This window comes from Lepisma saccharinum, chromosome 2, assembly GCF_977018435.1.
Source record: "Lepisma saccharinum chromosome 2, izLepSacc3.1, whole genome shotgun sequence".
NCBI lineage: Eukaryota > Metazoa > Arthropoda > Insecta > Zygentoma > Lepismatidae > Lepisma > Lepisma saccharinum.
The window spans coordinates 211,921,641-211,944,002 of record NC_139230.1 but is presented as its reverse complement, the minus strand read 5'-3'; positions in this window follow the sequence as shown (position 1 = coordinate 211,944,002).

Here is a 22,362-nt window from a genome sequence, read left to right as displayed (position 1 = left end):
CCGCGAAACCCCGGCCGTATGTACCCGCCGCGCACCGCCGTCGCATATTTGATGCCTTGCACGGCCTCAGTCATCCCGGTACCCGAGCATCCGCGCGCCTAATCGCGTCGCGTTTCGTCTGGCCCAGAGTCCAGCAAGACTGTCGCGCTTGGGCCTGATCGTGCCAAGACTGCAAGCGCACCAAAGTTTCCCGACACGTGCACGCCCCATTGGGCAATTTCGTTCCTCCGTCTGCAAGGTTTCAGCACGTGCACATCGATCTGATCGGGCCTCTCCCATCAGCGGGACCCTATAAGTACTGCCTGACAGCCGTGGACCGTTTCACCCGTTGGCCCGAAGCCTTCCCCTTGGAACGCATCACCGCGGCGGACGTCGCGACGGCCTTCACATCGTGTTGGATCTCGCGATTCGGTTCCCCCGCCCGCATCACAACAGATCAAGGGCGGCAATTTGAATCAGAACTCTTCCGCGAACTAGGACGGACCATCGGCTCCGAGCGCCATCGCACCACCAGCTACCACCCGTGCGCCAACGGCATGGTCGAGCGCTTTCACCGCCACCTCAAGGCAGCACTCATGTGCCACCCTGGCTCCACCTGGATAAAAGCCCTGCCCCTCTTGCTCCTTGGGATTCGCGCAGCCATCAAAGATGACCTCGCAGCATCGCCTGCCGAATTGGTGTACGGCGAACCTCTCCGACTCCCAGGAGAGCTCATCGTGCCACCAACAGCCACCCGGATGGAAGACCCTTCCGACCTGATTTCCAGACTTCGGCAACACATGGCTCGCCTGCGAACACAATCCGGTTCCCGTCACAATCAACCCAGCACCTTCGTATTCAAGGACCTGTCAACCTGCACCCACGTCTTTCTCCGTGACGACTAAGTACGAGGGAGCCTCCAACCACCGTATTCCGGACCACACCAAGTTATAAGCAAAGACGGCAAGACCTTCACCCTGCGTCTCAACGGTCGTGAGACCCGCGTCAGAATTGACCGGGTCAAACCAGCCTACACCTGGACGGAGGACGTCCCACCAACCAAGGATTCCTCAGAGACACCAACGCACCCCCCCCCAAACCAACCACCATCGGCGCAACGTCAAGAGAGTCCGTCACCAAAAGGTGACTACGTCACCCGTTCTGGTCGACGCGTAACATTTCGCTTCCCACACAAGGTGTAACCCTTTTTCTCCGTGGGGGGCTGGTGTAGCGACAGCCACCGAAAGCCGCTGACTTTTGCTGCCACCTAACGGGGGGAGAAGGAACCGCCTTGCCAGACGCGAGGTGATTTGACCCCTGGAAGAAGGGGTGATAGACTGGGGACGAAAAAGAGAGAGAGAGGGAGATTTTAGGCATCGCGAGGACAACGACGGGAGCGGTCTCCTTCGGTATTACTCAGTGTTTTCTTCGGCATTACTCAGTGTTTGTAGTGTAGCTGTAGTGTTCATCTAGAATAAACAAGAAGGTAAGCCAACATCCTTTGATTTGGTGATATTCCCCAAAACATAAAACATAATCCCAAACTGTATGTGTGTCCAGGCGCCGGAATCTCATTAGCCTGCAAGAGTATCGCTTCCAGAGTGTACACCCAACGGCGAAAGAAACAGTAGGCGAATTCTCCACCACCATATTCATTCGGTTTGAATTACACAATGTGATGACAATGAATTGAAATAATAACGCCAATAAGCAGAGAACAATGCCTGCTTCGAACCAACATAGTTTAATTTCTTAAAACAACACAGGCAGTAGATTAAAAAAGTAGTGAAAATACACAAGCATCCCCCGGTCAGGAATTTCCACTTCGGGCATAGCCCCAATACCCGATGCCACGAAAGAAGTTAACTAAAATTCCTCTTCCGGAAATTTTCCAAATACAATTTGTGTGTGTGTGTAAGTGTGTGTGTGTGTGTGTGTGTGTGTGTGTGTGTGTGTGTGTGTGTTTTAAAGTGAAGTGCCAAATTCTGGTATTTTGCAATTTTCAAAAATTTAATAACGTACTTCGTCAGGAAATTCAAAAACATGCGAGTTTCACATTGTCTCTTTTTCTCTTCTTTCATGGAATGATTTTCAAGACTATAGCAGGTTCCATTCTCACAATCCAGGGTGCGAAATCACTGCAGATTGGTGGGGGGAAGGAGCAGACAAATATACAGACACACATAATACACTATATATATATATATATATATATATATATATATATACACTAAATATGTGGTGTCAATTATTAAATAACCAAATTATATTATAAAATATACAATATACACTGTAAAAAAAATACACTTCTTGTACACTTTTGGTACACTTTCTTGCATATAATATGCACAAGATGTGTACTGAAGGTGTTGCAAAAGTGTACTTAAAGTGTTCTAGATGTGTGCGACCCGAAATGACGAAATTTTGTACACTTGTTGCACACTTTGGGGACACATTCAAAGTTGTGTGCACTTCTTCAACGCTTTCTGTACACTTTTGTTTAAAGCAAGTCTGTACACTTCTTGTACACTTTTGTAGCACATGATTTCATTTTGTGTTGTTGGTCATATCGATTGTTATTTTATACTTTTTTGACAAATGAATATCTTATGAACATAAATCAATTTCATTATATAAAGCAGTAACACACTTGAAAGCAAGCAACGTTAAACAATAACAAAATATAACTATTTTTTCCTGGAACACATGGAAATCGCATTGCATCATGAAACTATCAATACTTTTTTGTTTAATGTACCAATTTGATAATTGGATAAATCTCATTAAAATTGAAGAAGGAGCAAGTTGAATGTTCCGAGGAAATTAATAGATTTTCTTAAATCGAACTATTCATATTTAAAGCACACCAAAACAGATCGTTAACTTCGGGGGGCTGGTTGTTCCTACACCGGCCGCTAGATGGTTCGGTCAAAATGTGTACAAGAAACATAAGTTTTTGTACAACAAATAATGATACGTTTGATTGTAATCATAGTGAAAAATTGTGCTTTAACACTCTTCGAAAAATATGTGAACATTTAAGATACAAATTAAAGAAGAAAATGTACTGCAGTGAATAAAAGTGAATCTCCCATGAGCAACCTTTTTGATTCTGGACTATATAAGTAGAAGGTACGTGTGTCGCAGAAGAACATCAAGGTATAGGTAATCGTAAGTCGGTCTCTCTTGTGTCACTCATCGTGGGCCAATTATTCCAGGTGGAAGCCGTAAGTCTGGAACGGACAAACGGTACCAATTGTGCCTATACGGTGGTTAGGTGATTGCGAGGAACCTTTTTGGTTGAACACGTTGAGTGGAGCAGACATACGACTTGCACTATTTTTTGAAACTGTTTTCCCTTACTACCTTCATCCTTCCTCTTCTTTTGTCTTGGGCTCTACAATTAGTTTGGAATTTGGATTCGCTTCTTTGGATTGAGTTGTCAGTTGGTTTGAGTTTGTGCCTCTTTTCCCATAGGATTTGCGTTTGTTCTATTGGATCATATAAACAACTCACGGTTGTGGTCTTCTGATATGCATCATGGTCTTCCTGCAACGCTGCTACGACAGCGAGAAGGGGTGAAAACCTTCACCGGAGGTACTAAACGGACGGACGGTCCAAACTCCGAGACGATGCTCGATTCACGAAGTACCAATGATCCAATGCAAACGTCCAGCTATTCCACAAAACACCGACGTCGCAATTCCTATGAAGGATTACCTCTACCTCAACGTCAACGATCTAGATCACCAATTAAACGAGATACAGGAAATACAGCTCATGCAACCCAACTAAACTCCAAACAACAGGATAACAGCTTATACAACTTCCTGCTCACCAATTACGACACCAAATTCAATACAGCAAAACATGTGTTCCAACAAACATCTAAGTATGTACCAAGGGCACAAATTGCACAAATACTGTTCACCCGTAATGGCATCATATTGAAATCACCAGATCCAGACTTTGCAAAACTAATTAGAAACAAAGCTTCTTTTGAAATCTATGGAGCCAAAGCAAACATCCAAACACTAAATGCTTCCATTCAAAAACAACCACCACCACCACATAAATCCCCACTACTATCAGTTGTCATCAGGGGTGTAGAACCTAGTCTAACAGACGAAGAGATTTTTGAGGAACTGGAATGCGAAGGTGTACAAATCCGCAAATGTATCCGTATTCGCAATAACAACGGACCCACATACATGGTGCGGGTCCTAACAGACTCACAAAATGCTGTAGACACCCTACTACACAGTGGAGCATACATATACAGACGCAGGTACAAAGTTGAACCATCCCGTTCTCAACAACCTCTTCCATTGCGGTGCGAAAAATGCCAACAGTATAACAAGCACACTACCGCTGCATGTCCAAACCGAGATAAATGCGGATACTGTTCAGGACCCCATTCAACCAGAGAATGTCAAAACCAAACTGCTGCACCAAAATGTGTCACATGTACGGAAAACCATCCTACATACAGTTACAAATGCAAAGCCAAGCCAGATGCAATACCTGAACACCCTGATCTAACAGTTCCCCTGCGCACCAACGACACTGCTACAGAACCTGACAATTCACTACGACATCCAGTAACAGTGGAAGATCTAATACGTTTCTTCACCCTGACTCTCCAAAATGTGCACCCATTTTTAAGAACGCACATATTAACCCAAGTAACAGCATCTGCAAAAACAATTTTCAACTTGCAACTCCATGCAACATACTCTGGTCCTCACGTGCATTTCCACATATCCCACTTGGAAACTGCGGTTTAAGGTTTTGAATATGGCAGTACGGAATATGTATAATTTTCTATTTTTAAATATCCGATCCGTTTCTAAACGAAAAGCTTTATTGCAACACCTGCTTTTGGAAGAATCTGTTCACTGCTTTGCGCTAAACGAAACCTATCTTGCTCCAAAAATGATCTGTCATATTCCACCATACAACATCTTACGCCACGATGGTCCGCCGGGCTTAAGAGTAAACGGCGGCACAGCAATTGGAGTAGATAGAAAATTACCATATCGAACAGTTACCTTCCCACCAAACTTCCACTTGCCAGAACATACTGCTAGTACCATCTACTTTCCATCCCGAGTCGTTACATTTGCTACCATCTATGTAAGACCAGGGGAGACTATTCCATACCAATTCTTTCAACATATCCAAACCCTTAGAAAACATTATATCATAGCAGCGGACATCAATTATCATAGTCGAACCATGCAAGACAAAACAAACTTTTTACAATTTCTGGACCAAAACACTACAGCAGAATTCCATGTACTGCCCAGAGCCACACGTCCCATAAGTAACACCACCCCTGACGTTGTTATAACATCAACATCTCTAAGTGCCTGCTTGAACATATCTGTGCTGGATTCCATCGGCAGTGACCATGACCCAGTGAAAATTACCTTAAATCTTGGTAACCGCAATACGAGCAGTACAATACAACCTCGAAAAATCTGGTGTTACAACAAAGCGAACTGGGAGGCATATAGTGAAAAGCTACAGAATGCTTTTTCTCACCCGCATCCACCACCAAACAATTCAGAGGAACTCGATACGGCGGTGGAACATCTTACTGCTCAGATCACCAGTGCGGCAACCACTAACATACCTACGACCACTCTCAATAGTTACAAACCAAAGCTACCTCCGCAATATCTTCACCTAATCACAGCATCACGACGAGCATACAGGACTATCTCCAGACCAGAAATCCTGAATCCCTTAACTTACACCGTCAATGGCTGCGTACAGTTCATAACTATATAAAAGCTTATAAACAACGTCGATGGATTGAAACGTGCAACCAATTGAGTGACGAAAGCCATCCCACAAAATACTGGAAACGTTTCAAGGTGCTCACTGGACAATCCAGTAGTACTCCTTATCCCATAACAATCAAGGACGCAGCTCTAAACACAGACACTGAAAAAGCTTATGCCTTCGCAAATGCCTTGCAAGACACTTTCACTCCGACACCACAACTAGCTCCAAATCTCCGCCTCCAGACCAAAATTGACAGAGTCACAAACCCCAATAACAGGCAACTGCAACCCAGTAATACGCACACTATTGATCCTACAAATGCTCTAACTGTTCCTATCACAACAGACGATATTATCAATACTGTGCGTAGGAAGAGAAACACTGCTCCCGGATTGGACAATATCACATACGTATTGATTAAACAGGCCCCGCTTGCATTGCTGTCCTTTCTGGCCATTATCTACAATTTTATCCTCCGCACAGGACACTACCCGACAGACTGGAAGATTTCAAAGGTTCTAATGTTCCCAAAACCAAACAAAGATAGTACCAACCCAACAAACTATCGACCTATTCAGCTCACATCAACCTTTAGCAAAATATTCGAACGCATCATTGTTCGACGCATACACATGCACTTACAAGCACACAGTTTACTTCCGTCGCACCAAGCAGGCTTTAGACCTCAACACAGTGTCCTTGATAATTTATTAAAACTAACGACTCGCATCACAAATCATTTCAACACATCCAAACCATCCTGCCTAGTACTATTCGACCTGGAGAAAGCATTTGACAAAGTATGGCATACTGGGCTCATCTACAAGCTCCATAAATTCCACCTACCGCTTTCCTATGTCAGATTAGTACACAGCTTCCTAACAAATAGGGTCGCCTATGTCACTGTAAATGGAGCAATGTCATACCCCATTTTCCCTTACTCTGGCGTTCCACAGGGTGCTGCTTTATCACCATTACTCTACATACTATACGTTGCCGATATGCCAAAACCCCCACAAGTTTCAATCTACCAATTCGCTGACGACACCGCATTTCTCGCCTGTTGTTCAACCATCCAAGCTATAAACAAAACTCTCCAACCAGCTATAAACTCCTTCCAAAGATGGTGTGACACATGGCGTCTCACAATTAATGCTCTCAAAACACAAGCATTGGTGTTTCTACAGACAGGCTGTCGCTCGAAGATCCAAAGGAACCCAACATTATTAAACATCAAAATACGGGGAACTCCAATTCTGCCTGCCACCACTGCAAAATACCTGGGAGTCATATTTGACTCCAAGCTAACCTGGAAACCTCAATTGCTCAACATCGTCCAAAAAGCTACAAATCGTCTGAGCTTGCTCAAACGGCTAATTGGAACATCCTGGGGACTCAACTCCCAGGTTGTCCTACATACCTACGAGGCTTTCCTTCGACCAGCAATTACTTACGGCCACACTGCATGGATATCAGCCCCAGACTCATTCTATCACAAACTACAAGTTCTGGAAAGACATGCTCTTCGTTTGGCCTTCAGAGTAGTCCTACCAAGTCCTACACGACTACTGTACGAGCGAATAACCTTTCCCGAAATCACAACCCACATCGAAGCCATCCGTCACAAATATATAACTGGTCGAATGAACTCGCACCATCCACAACTTCTTAGCACAATGTACGAAGATGCTCTACACGACTGCCTTCCCACATACCACTGCACACCATTACAGCATCTCTTAACCATGTACACCTTCCTGATAGATCCACAGCATCCTGACTACCAGCTGTATAATATCCATCATCCTCCGGAACTACGGCACGTGATATATCCAACACATGCCGCACCATAACAAATTATTACTTTCCTAACTGAAGTAATTTTCCCACTACTGCATAAATAAGATCTAAGTGAACTACCCTCAGAATAAGTAAATATGTACCACTTCATTACTGAAAACACTTAGACCATCACCTTGCAAGGGAAAACATTTATGGAAACAATTCACTTACCAAAGAGAAGGTGTACCCTTCTAAATGGAAAACGAGGACAAAAAAAAAAAAAAAAAAAAAAAAAAAGTGTCGCAGAAGAACATCAAGGTATAGGTAATCGTAAGTCGGTCTCTCTTGTGTCACTCATCGTGGGCCAATTATTCCAGGTGGAAGCCGTAAGTCTGGAACGGACAAACGGTACCAATTGTGCCTATACGGTGGTTAGGTGATTGCGAGGAACCTTTTTGGTTGAACACGTTGAGTGGAGCAGACATACGACTTGCACTATTTTTTGAAACTGTTTTCCCTTACTACCTTCATCCTTCCTCTTCTTTTGTCTTGGGCTCTACAATTAGTTTGGAATTTGGATTCGCTTCTTTGGATTGAGTTGTCAGTTGGTTTGAGTTTGTGCCTCTTTTCCCATAGGATTTGCGTTTGTTCTATTGGATCATATAAACAACTCACGGTTGTGGTCTTCTGATATGCATCATGGTCTTCCTGCAACGCTGCTACGACAGCGAGAAGGGGTGAAAACCTTCACCGGAGGTACTAAACGGACGGACGGTCCAAACTCCGAGACGATGCTCGATTCACGAAGTACCAATGATCCAATGCAAACGTCCAGCTATTCCACAAAACACCGACGTCGCAATTCCTATGAAGGATTACCTCTACCTCAACGTCAACGATCTAGATCACCAATTAAACGAGATACAGGAAATACAGCTCATGCAACCCAACTAAACTCCAAACAACAGGATAACAGCTTATACAACTTCCTGCTCACCAATTACGACACCAAATTCAATACAGCAAAACATGTGTTCCAACAAACATCTAAGTATGTACCAAGGGCACAAATTGCACAAATACTGTTCACCCGTAATGGCATCATATTGAAATCACCAGATCCAGACTTTGCAAAACTAATTAGAAACAAAGCTTCTTTTGAAATCTATGGAGCCAAAGCAAACATCCAAACACTAAATGCTTCCATTCAAAAACAACCACCACCACCACATAAATCCCCACTACTATCAGTTGTCATCAGGGGTGTAGAACCTAGTCTAACAGACGAAGAGATTTTTGAGGAACTGGAATGCGAAGGTGTACAAATCCGCAAATGTATCCGTATTCGCAATAACAACGGACCCACATACATGGTGCGGGTCCTAACAGACTCACAAAATGCTGTAGACACCCTACTACACAGTGGAGCATACATATACAGACGCAGGTACAAAGTTGAACCATCCCGTTCTCAACAACCTCTTCCATTGCGGTGCGAAAAATGCCAACAGTATAACAAGCACACTACCGCTGCATGTCCAAACCGAGATAAATGCGGATACTGTTCAGGACCCCATTCAACCAGAGAATGTCAAAACCAAACTGCTGCACCAAAATGTGTCACATGTACGGAAAACCATCCTACATATAGTTACAAATGCAAAGCCAAGCCAGATGCAATACCTGAACACCCTGATCTAACAGTTCCCCTGCGCACCAACGACACTGCTACAGAACCTGACAATTCACTACGACATCCAGTAACAGTGGAAGATCTAATACGTTTCTTCACCCTGACTCTCCAAAATGTGCACCCATTTTTAAGAACGCACATATTAACCCAAGTAACAGCATCTGCAAAAACAATTTTCAACTTGCAACTCCATGCAACATACTCTGGTCCTCACGTGCATTTCCACATATCCCACTTGGAAACTGCGGTTTAAGGTTTTGAATATGGCAGTACGGAATATGTATAATTTTCTATTTTTAAATATCCGATCCGTTTCTAAACGAAAAGCTTTATTGCAACACCTGCTTTTGGAAGAATCTGTTCACTGCTTTGCGCTAAACGAAACCTATCTTGCTCCAAAAATGATCTGTCATATTCCACCATACAACATCTTACGCCACGATGGTCCGCCGGGCTTAAGAGTAAACGGCGGCACAGCAATTGGAGTAGATAGAAAATTACCATATCGAACAGTTACCTTCCCACCACACTTCCACTTGCCAGAACATACTGCTAGTACCATCTACTTTCCATCCCGGGTCGTTACATTTGCTACCATCTATGTAAGACCAGGGGAAACTATTCCATACCAATTCTTTCAACATATCCAAACCCTTAGCAAACATTATATCATAGCAGCGGACATCAATTATCATAGTCGAACCATGCAAGACAAAACAAACTTTTTACAATTTCTGGACCAAAACACTACAGCAGAATTCCATGTACTGCCCAGAGCCACACGTCCCATAAGTAATACTACCCCTGACGTTGTTATAACATCAACATCTCTAAGTGCCTGCTTGAACATATCTGTGCTGGATTCCATCGGCAGTGACCATGACCCAGTGAAAATTACCTTAAATCTTAGTAACCGCAATACGAGCAGTACAATACAACCTCGAAAAATCTGGTGTTACAACAAAGCGAACTGGGAGGCATATAGTGAAAAGCTACAGAATGCTTTTTCTCACCCGCATCCAGAACCAAACAATTCAGAGGAACTCGATACGGCGGTGGAACATCTTACTGCTCAGATTACCAGTGCGGCAACCACTAACATACCTACGACGACTCTCAATAGTTACAAACCAAAGCTACCTCCGCAATATCTTCACCTAATCACAGCATCACGACGAGCATACAGGGACTACCTCCAGACCAGAAATCCCGAATCCCTTAACTTACACCGTCAATGGCTGCGTACAGTTCATAACTATATAAAAGCTTATAAACAACGTCGATGGATTGAAACGTGCAACCAATTGAGTGACGAAAGCCATCCCACCAAATACTGGAAACGTTTCAAGGTGCTCACTGGACAATCCAGTAGTACTCCTTATCCGATAACAATCAAGGACGCAGCTCTAAACACAGACACTGAAAAAGCTTATGCCTTCGCAAATGTCTTGCAAGACACTTTCATTCCAACACCACAACTAGCTCCAAATCTCCGCCTCCAGACCAAAATTGACAGAGTCACAAACCCCAATAACAGGCAACTGCAACCCAGTAATACGCACACTATTGATCCTACAAATTCTCTAACTGTTCCTATCACAACAGACGATATTATCAATACTGTGCGTAGGAAGAGAAACACTGCTCCCGGATTGGACAATATCACATACGTATTGATTAAACAGGCCCCGCTTGCATTGCTGTCCTTTCTGGCCATTATCTACAATTTTATCCTCCGCACAGGACACTACCCGACAGACTGGAAGATTTCAAAGGTTCTAATGTTCCCAAAACCAAACAAAGATAGTACCAACCCAACAAACTATCGACCTATTCAGCTCACATCAACCTTTAGCAAAATATTCGAACGCATCATTGTTCGACGCATACACATGCACTTACAAGCACACAGTTTACTTCCGTCGCACCAAGCAGGCTTTAGACCTCAACACAGTGTCCTTGATAATTTATTAAAACTAACGACTCGCATCACAAATCATTTCAACACATCCAAACCATCCTGCCTAGTACTATTCGACCTGGAGAAAGCATTTGACAAAGTATGGCATACTGGGCTCATCTACAAGCTCCATAAATTCCACCTACCGCTTTCCTATGTCAGATTAGTACACAGCTTCCTAACAAATAGGGTCGCCTATGTCACTGTAAATGGAGCAATGTCATACCCCATTTTCCCTTACTCTGGCGTTCCACAGGGTGCTGCTTTATCACCATTACTCTACATACTATACGTTGCCGATATGCCAAAACCCCCACAAGTTTCTATCTACCAATTCGCTGACGACACCGCATTTCTCGCCTGTTGTTCAACCATCCAAGCTATAAACAAAACTCTCCAACCAGCTATAAACTCCTTCCAAAGATGGTGTGACACATGGCGTCTCACAATTAATGCTCTCAAAACACAAGCATTGGTGTTTCTGCAGACAGGCTGTCGCTCGAAGATCCAAAGGAACCCAACATTATTAAACATCAAAATACGGGGAACTCCAATTCTGCCTGCCACCACTGCAAAATACCTGGGAGTCATATTTGACTCCAAGCTAACCTGGAAACCTCAATTGCTCAACATCGTCCAAAAAGCTACAAATCGTCTGAGCTTGCTCAAACGGCTAATTGGAACATCCTGGGGACTCAACTCCCAGGTTGTCCTACATACCTACAAGGCTTTCCTTCGACCAGCAATAATTTACGGCCACACTGCATGGATATCAGCGCCAGACTCATTCTATCACAAACTACAAGTTCTGGAAAGACATGCTCTTCGTTTGGCCTTCAGAGTAGTCCTACCAAGTCCTACACGACTACTATAGGAGCGAATAACCTTCCCGGAAATCACAACCCACATCGAAGCCATCCGTCACAAATATATAACTGGTCGAATGAACTCGCACCATCCACAACTTCTCAGCACAATGTACGAAGATGCTCTACACGACTGCCTTCCCACTTACCACTGCACACCATTACAGCATCTCTTAACCATGTATACCTTCCTGATAGATCCACAGCATCCTGATTATCAGCTGTATATAATCCATCATCCTCCGGAACTACGGCACGTGATATATCCAACACATGCCGCACCATAGCAAATTATTACTTTCCTAACAAGTAATTTTCCCACTACTGAATAAATAACATCTAAGTGAACTACCCCCAGAATAAGTAAATTTGTACCACTTCAATACTGAAAACACACTTAGACCATCACCTTGCAAGGGAAAACATTTATGAAAACAATTCACTTACCAAAGAGAAGGTGTAGCCTTCTAAATGGAAAACGAGGACAAAAAAAAAAAAAAAAAAAAAAAAAAGTGTCGCAGAAAAACAAACACGCACCTCACAAAATTTAAGGTTCACGGTTGAAAGTTGTTGCTTTTTCCTCCTTCAATTGTCAAGTTAAACGTGAGTCAACTGTATTTTTATTCTAGAAACTAAGTATGAGTACTGAATTGCGATATTTCTCATGTGTGCAAGAAGTGTTGCAAATGTGTAAAGTTTACCAGAAGTGATCAAAAGTAGTTTCTGCAGCACACTTCTTACACACTTTTGGGATACCTTTATATTGGAAGTACTTCTTGCACACTTCCTGTACACTTCTTTTGCTGCACTTTTTGTACACTTTTTAGCACTTCGTGTACACTATTGAAGCACTTCCTGTACACTTCTTGTGCACATTTAATGTGTACAAGAAGTGATCAAAAGTAGTTTCTAGGAAGTGTGCAGAAAGTGTATTTTTTTTTACAGTGTATTATATCGACTGTCTTTCATTCAAAATGTAATTGCTAATTGAAGATTTTGATGTACTAGTGATGCTATGAAGAATGTTTTGCGTAAGAGAGAAGGGCCAAAAATTAAGAGACATTAAGAAGATAATAGATTCCTGCATAAAATTCACATATAAGTGTCATTACGTGTTTTATTAATATATTTACATACTTCTTGGTTGCTAACGAAAGGCGGTGAGAAATGGAGAAGTAATAAGTCGGTCTAATTTCTGTGTCCTGGGGATTGCTGGATTCAGTGTCCTAAGAGATGAGGCTCTTTGCTCTTTTTGTATGGTATCAATATTATTCCAGTCGAATTCCAAACCGTTCGTTGTTAACACAAAAACTCTTCCCCCCGGAAGAGTTCGGTGGGGGGAAATTTCAGTACAACATAGTTGGTGGGGGGGAATTCCCCCGTCCCCCCGGGATTTCGCACCCTGCCACCATCAGCAAAAACAGCGAAGAAAAATGGTTCACCTTAAGGCTTGGTTGGACCTTTGGCCGACGCCAGGGCAGCTGTTTTCGAATTTATCTCTCCTTTCGAAAAACCGCTCTGATATTCCAAAACCTGCAAAATTACATCTGCTTAGAATTCCTTCTAGAGCAGTGGTTTCCAACTTCAAAAGGTCCGAGGGCCAAAATTATATCCAGCAGTTGATAGGCGGGCCGCATTTTTTTTTTTTTTTGGGTGGGGATTAAAAATTACAAAAATTGTAAGTACTGAACTGAAAATGTAGTACTTTCGCATGACCTAATTTCTAAAATGAGGCAATAAAACAATGGAATTACAAATCAAAATTGTATAATTACAATTTATTTCACAAAAACCCAATACTTATTGATGAATTGAAAGAAATTAAAGACACACCATACAAATAAGAATCCTTCATAGTAAGTGTTCAATGTGAAAATTGAGCCCGATCTGCTTGTTTTATTAAAGTTGTATTTGAATTTCTGTATTTGAAAGTCTCAGAAGGTGAAGCAGTGAAGAATCTGCCAGTCGGCTTCTGTAGCGGTTCTTGATGAACTTCATTGAAGAAAAAACACTTTCACATGTGTATGTGCTGCCAAACATCGATGTCATTCTTTGCCCAAAACTATGAAGGTTTGGAAAACGTTCATTTGACAGGTATTTGAAAAACTCTGGCCCCTTTTCTTGCCTAGTTTGAAGGAACACATCGCCTTGCAAATCACGCAATTCAAGTTGGAGAGAAGCTATTTTAATTTTCAATCTTACGTTTTTTGGAGATATTGCTCATTTCGATATTTGCACAAACTTTAACAATCAGTCACAGTACAATCCGAGTTGGAACACTGAAAATCTCTTCTTACTTCGTGCGTAGAAAAACAGATCTCTATAGCGCCTATCTGCAGTTTGTTTCTGAACACAAGCAGAAGCAGACGAGTTCATTCCACATAGCGAAGGGATGGAATGCATGGTGTGAAGAGAAAGTTACGGCACTTTAGATTCTTCTGATTATCATTATTGACTGCAAAACCAATTCTACCTGTGATATTGTCTTTCTTCACAGAACATCCGTTCCTTCAGTAAAAAAAGAACGTATTTTAATAAAATTAAATAAAATTAATGTATTTTGCAAACTGGCTTCGCGGGCCGCAGAAAAAGGCAACAGGGGCCGCATGCGGCCGCGGGCCGCCAGTTGGAAACCCCTGTTCTAGAGCATTCACGCGAATTTCCACGTGGTTTGCTTTCGCTGTTGTCTAGATAATATCAATAGTTTCGAAGCTACGTGAGTCCATTATCTAGACAACAGGGAACTCAAACCATACGAAGATTCACGTGAAAGCTCTAGAAGGAATTCTAAGCACATGTAATTCTTCAGATTTTGGAGTATCACATAGGTTTTTGGAAAGGAGAGGAAAATTAGAAAACAACTGTCCTAGCGTCGGTCAAAAGTCCAAACCTTAAGATGTTCTCTCGAAACGAGGCGTTAGAATAGGTAAAGAATCAACCAGACAATGGCTAATGCCCAGCCGGCCTTCGTAGCACACAAGTGAGGCAACGTTCTACGAAGCCAGAATATTTATTTGGATTTAGAATAATAATTATTAATTGACATCGTTTTCTGCCCATTTTGGCTAATTGCAAAGATGGATGAAAAGGGAATCGCGCAGACCCCACACAGGATTTTACTGGTTGTGGATACAGACGCCGGAGCCTTGATGAAATTCATGAAGGGAGACACAAAAAACACTCATGCCCAGACACCCATTTGATTTTTCTACCTTTTGCATTTGTGAAGCTTGGCGCACTCGAATCCTTATTTCCCAGAAGAAGAATGAATGCATCTACCCAGAAGTTAATGAAGCGACGTAATTATCATAAGGAGTTTAACAGAAGGCTGGCATTAATTACTAGTTCTCATTCACTCAGCCTTAACTAATTATTTCGCTCTGTTCAATTGTTATGGATATCTTCAATCTCGTCCTAATTAAAGTTATGAGACGTTTTCATGGGTGGATCAACGAGAAAGATGAGACGAAGGGTAGACATACCTGAAACTCATAGTAAGCCGTCAATTATGATAAGCCACCGCTTTTAGATCTAAGATAAACGAGATCCACTCCCACCCCACAAGAACTTTAAATTAGAAATAAATCGTGAGTTAATATTAGAATAAACGGTAATCGCTACATTGGGCGTATAAAAATGTGATAACTTTCTAAATCAAGTTATTCCCCTTCCCTCATCCGAGTTGTCTAAAACTAATAGTAAACTAAAACTAACAGAAAACTAAAACTAACAATTTTGTTAATGAACAAAAGAGTAGCTATTTTGCAGGCAGATCTTGAGAAGGTGAATCTGTATTTCGGTACCGAATTAGTTGAATGAAATGAAAATGTTTGGGTGGGTCAGCACTTGGGCTATTTGAGCCCGTCACATTATACGGGGCCAAGCTCCTTACCATAACTAAACATCAACACGTGTCTCTGAGGACTAAAATCGCCTCACGTAAGTTAAAAACTGTCCTTCACCGTGGACGTGCGGTCTAAGTCGTCATGCGTTGGGCTCCGGCTACGGGACGCAGGTTCGAGTCTCCTGGGGGTAGCGTAACAACTTTTCTCCTGAGATTCCGACAAGTGTATGGGACCGGTGGCCACCCACCATCGTGAGGAAATGGGGGGGGGAGGGAGGTACGAATGAGTAGCTTAACCCGGTCACGGAAACCTACAACAACGACTGGGGGTTCGTCGTGCTGACCACACGTCACCCCATAACTGGTTGGATGATCTCCCACCTCGGCAGGGGGGAGTGAAGCTGGCAGTCAGTAGGTTACTTTAAAAACTGAGGTTTCATAGGGCGCTCAGTAATAGAGGACAACATACAGCCCTACTGACCTGATGTTTAAATTTCCTGTGGATTGCAAGAACACGACATCCGATCATCAGAAAGCTTGGTTAAATTTTACAAAGTTTGATCAAAGGCTGGTGATGGTGATTTTTATTAGAATATATCTACACCATTTCCTTTTCTTTTAATCTAACATGTTGCAATGTTGCTTATTTTTAAAGAGTATGTATCAAAATATTTTAAAATATTATCTGATTTTCATTCCGTTCCGAATTTTCTCAAATCAATTAATGTTGTCAGGCACGTAGTCAGAGGAAGCCGAAATCCCACAAATATCTAATTTAAATAGTGCATAGTGGTAATTGATTTACTTCCTTAACAGGATTAAACTAAAACTCTAGCATTCTTAAACCCGAAAGTTTATTGTTGCAGCAATACAAGTCTTCCATCTGTTCCTATCCTGGACAAGATCAATCCAATCTTATCCTTACCGATTTCCTACTCGACCATCTCAACCGTTTTCCCTCCATCTTCGTCTTGGTCTTCCCACAGGTCTCTTACCATCAGGTTTCCCAACAAGAATCCTGTAAACTATTCTTACCTCTCCCATTCGTGCCACACGGCCTGCCCATCTAAGTCTTAACAGGATTAAACATATTGCATAATAAGTTGTATTATTACGGAAAATTTATCTTCAGGGCTTCCACCCTCTCAACTTTTTCGCCTTTAGATGACGGCTACTGATAAGGGATGACCCCTCCCCCCGTAAATTAAATTCTGGCTACGAGTCTGCATTCTGTGCGTGGCAGCCTCCGTGGCGAAATGGTTATCACATGGAGTTACGACGCCAGGGGTCCTGAGTTCGCATCCCAGCCTGGACATGGGTGTTCTTTGTGTCTCCTCATCAATTTAATCATATAATCACTCATCCCCATCTTCGTAGCCAAAAGTAGCAGGAAAGCGAAGTAATATAAACCATATCAATCAATCAATCAATTCATGCTGTGTTCACTTTAGTAAACATTTATTTTCAATAGGAATAAAAACCACTTGTTTATTATTATTATTATTATGGCTGATATTCTTTTAGAAACAAGCAATGCTTTGCACATTAAAATGTGAAAAATCCTTAAAAGCTAATACAGCCACTATGTTGTCTCAACTTAGAAAAACCATTAGGCACTTTATCAAATATTTATATTCTAGAAATGAAGTTGGCAAGTTAACTAATTTATACTGCACTCCATGTAAACTTCTACACATGATAGTTGCATTCGTTTACTTTCTAATCTAGATGTAGAAACGATGTTTTGGGGCATAATGGCAAATGTACTTGGAATATCTTGCACGCCTTGATGACCGGAGCATGGTGATGATCACGTCAACTTCAAACATGGTCGAGATCGGGAATGTTATGGGGCCGTACCACCATCCCCTCCCCTACGTGTGCCTTCATGTTGTGGCGTGCCGAAGGGGGGTAGGAGTAGTTCATAACCACCCTTTGGCCAAGTATTTATTTAAATAAAAAGGCCAAAGACAGAAAAGGGTGGCAAAAAAGAGAACTGATTACTAACAAGAATTATACGTAACCCCCCTCTCTTTCGAAACTCCTTGGCACGCCGCTGCCTTCATAGTACGTGCACGAGGAACTTTACTTTACTTTAGTTACCAGTACTGGTAGAATATATAGAAAATGACACCGGTTTATGTTAACCTTGATTGATACTGATGCTCTTAATCAACGAATAGGATCAAATTACTTCAACAGATTGTGTTTCAGGATAAGATATTCACTCTGTACCAAATAAATATTGATTTTGTAATCTGCGGACAATAACAAAATGAGAAACTTGTTGAAGCAAACTGAAGACTACTTACTGAAATGACATTTCTATCAAAATTTTAATTATCTGCATGTGCTGAAAAATCCGTATACTAATATGATCTCGGTGGACAATAATCATCCTTAGAACATTTTGTATTATTTATGTGTATGTATCTGTATATTATTATTATTATTATTATTATTGATATGAAGGAACCATTTGGTCCCTTCTCCAAAAAGAGAATGACGCTCATTACACCTAGAGGAGAAATAAAATCCTATTAGTGATTATGCCTTAAGATTTCTTGTGGCTCTTTATTATAATAAAACCTCAAATTGTTTACAATGAGAACCTTTTACATATATTGATTTCTTCCGGGTTTTGAAAAGTAATAAGATGTCAATGTTTAAAAGTATTTTTGCTTTCTAATTTGAATACAAATCTTTGAAAATATTTTGAATTTAACAGCTAGGGATGGAGAACGTATAATGTAATTAAATAATATCATTTTGCGCCATCTCTTATTTAAATATGTAACGAATTCATATCAATGCTCTCAATATTGAAAGTCATCAAAATTTTATATTCATATGTAACGTGTGAAATATTTCGATCATCTAAATATACGTAAAAATATTCTTTTGCTTTCGCCGTTTTCTGCTTATCAAAGTTAATCGCGTCGATGAGGATGAATAATGAATGGATGAAATCGATCAAAGGATAATCGCAATGGCATGTCCACCATGCTGTACCACAATTCGAATCTAGAACCTCTGGTTTGGTAGAACGCTACGCTAACCACTACACCACAATATCCACTGGCGAGACCAGGGTTCGGTAGAATCCCGGTGTGGATAATCGCAGAAAGGAATTTTCGATCCATGCATAAGCGCTTTATGGGTCTCACCAAACTTCCCAGCAATGGGAGCTTGGAGGTGGCCCGGGAGGTAACGGCAGCTAGGGCGTGGTGCTAATCACATCACCTGCTGAGATCAGCCTCCCCCCTCTTCACACACAAACGCACACAGGAAGAGAAAGAGAGAGAGAGAGAGAGAGAGAACATATACTTTGGAAACAGATAATAAATTACACACATAGGAACCGACGCCCCACAAAAAAAGCATGGAGTTATCGAGACGTGGTATTTTGAAAGTGTGTGGTGCTCGGCTAAAGGCGTTCCCAGGGGTCGGGGGGGATCTCGAAAGTTTTCAAATTCTAAAGAGAGTCGAGTGACACCTCGATTGAAAGGTCCTTTAATTTCAAAAAAGTTTTGTGCAGAACATTTTTTGGTTTGGTGAGCGATTCCCGAATGACCGTCCAAGAACTGTTTCACGTTTTCAATTAATCCTTAACCTCGTAACGGGCTTGTATTTTCAATACGATGTAAATAATTGCAAAACTTAATAGGACGTATACCCAGCTCATGAACGTATAGGGTGAGATGAATGGTGATTGAATGATTTCGTTTATTTCTCTTCGCTTTTGATACACTGTTGGCTAATTGCGAAGATGGGTATAAGTGATCCTATGATGAAATTGATGAATGGACACTCACAAACACCCACGCTCGGGCCGGGATTCGAACCCTGGACCCCTGGCGTCATAGCGCGATGTGCTAACCACTACGCCACGGGGGCCGTCTGATGAATGGTGGTATTTTGAGAATTGTATCTTGGAGGGAGAGGAGGAGGAGGAAGAGGAGATCCTCGAACATTTTAAATATAACATTATATTATCATATTTACATATATCTGACCTTTTTCCCCGAACTGCTCCTTTGTCGTACTCAGCGTAGCATCCGAAATAAACTGCCTGGCTCTACGTTTGATTTGTGGATGCATTGTAACGTTGTTTTGTGTGCCTTCTCATTATTTCAATGTTCTGCATTCGCTTAATTTAATGTTAGATATGACGGGGGGGGGGAGGGGGCAATGAGTCGGTTTCACCACATCGAGCGAAAGAAACAGAATGTAAAACCAGTCTCGCAATCTTATATATTTGAGTTTTAGTTTTGTTTTTAAATCCACTTTATGCACAGAAATGCTAATCGAGACTGGACCTAAAGTTTAAAGTGGGATCCGAACCACTATGTGCCTCCATCGGGTATCGAACCAGGGACCCCTTGATTACAAGACAATGCCGATTAAATATTAAGTGTGGGATATCTTCTGATACTTTCTTTGCATCCTCAGCTGAGATGGATGAAGAGACGCACACAAATACATAAAACATAATTCCAAACTGTATGTGTGTCCAGGCGCCGGAATCTCATTAGCCTGCAAGAGTATCGCTTCCAGAGTGTACACCCAACGGCGAAAGAAACAGTAGGCGAATTCTCCACCACCATATTCATTCGGTTTGAATTACACAATGTGATGACAATGAATTGAAATAATAACGCCAATAAGCAGAGAACAATGCCTGCTTCGAACCAACATAGTTTAATTTCTTAAAACAACACAGGCTGTAGATTAAAAAAGTAGTGAAAATACACAAGCATCCCCCGGTCAGGAATTTCCACTTCGGGCATAGCCCCAATACCCAATGCCACGAAAGAAGTTAACTAAAATTCCTCTTCTGGAAATTTTCCAAATACAATTTGTGTGTGTGTGGGGTGTGTGTGTGTGTGTGTGTGTGTGTGTGTGTGTGTGTGTGTGTGTGTGTGTTTTAAAGTGAAGTGCCAAATTCTGGTATTTTGCAATTTTCAAAAATTTAATAACGTACTTCGTCAGGAAATTCAAAAACATGCGAGTTTCATTGTCTCTTTTTCTCTTCTTTCATGGAATGATTTTCAAGACTATAGCAGGTTCCATTCTCACAATCCAGGGTGCGAAATCACTGCAGATTGGTGGGAAGAAGGAGCAGACAGACATACAGACACACATAATACACACTATATATGTGTCAATTATTAAATAATCAAATTATATTATAAAATATACAATATATTATATCGACTGTCTTTCATTCAAAATGTAATTGCTAATTGAAGATTTTGATGTACTACTGATGCTATGAACAATGATTTGCGTAAGGGAGAAGGGCCAAAAATTAAGAGACATTAAGAAGCTAATAGTTTCCTGCATAAAATTCACATATAAGTGTCATTACGTGTTTTATTAATATATTTACATACTTCTTGGTTGCTAACGAAAGGCGGTGAGAAATGGAGAAGTAATATGTCGGTCTAATTTCTGTGTCCTGGGGATTGCTGGATTCAGTGTCCTAAGAGATGAGGCTCTTTGCTCTTTTTGTATGGTATCAATATTATTCCAGTCGAATTCCAAACCGTTCGTTGTTAACACAAAAACTCTTGCCCCCGGAAGAGTTCGGTGGGGGGAAATTTCAGTACAACATAGTTGGTGGGGGGGATTCCCCCGTCCCCCCGGGATTTCGCACCCTGCCACCATCAGCAAAAACAGCGAAGAAAAATGGTTCACCTTAAGGCTTGGTTGGACCTTTGGCCGACGCCAGGGCAGCTGTTTTCGAATTTATCTCTCCTTTCGAAAAACCGCTCTGATATTCCAAAACCTGCAAAACTACATCTGCTTAGAATTCCTTCTAGAGCATTCACGCGAATTTCCACGTGGTTTGCTTTCGCTGTTGTCTAGATAATATCAATAGTTTCGAAGCTACGTGAGTCCATTATCTAGACAACAGGGAACTCAAACCATACGAAGATTCACGTGAAAGCTCTAGAAGGAATTCTAAGCACATGTAATTCTTCAGATTTTGGAGTATCACATAGGTTTTTGGAAAGGAGAGGAAAATTAGAAAACAACTGTCCTAGCGTCGGTCAAAAGTCCAAACCTTAAGGTGTTCTCTCGAAACGAGGCGTTAGAATAGGTAAAGAATCAACCAGACAATGGCTAATGCCCAGCCGGCCTTCGTAGCACACAAGTGAGGCAACGTTCTACGAAGCCAGAATATTTATTTGGATTTAGAATAATAATTATTAATTGACATCGTTTTCTGCCCATTTTGGCTAATTGCAAAGATGGATGAAAAGGGAATCGCGCAGACCCCACACAGGATTTTACTGGTTGTGGATACAGACGCCGGAGCCTTGATGAAATTCATGAAGGGAGACACAAAAAACACTCATGCCCAGACACCCATTTGATTTTTCTACCTTTTGCATTTGTGAAGCTTGGCGCACTCGAATCCTTATTTCCCAGAAGAAGA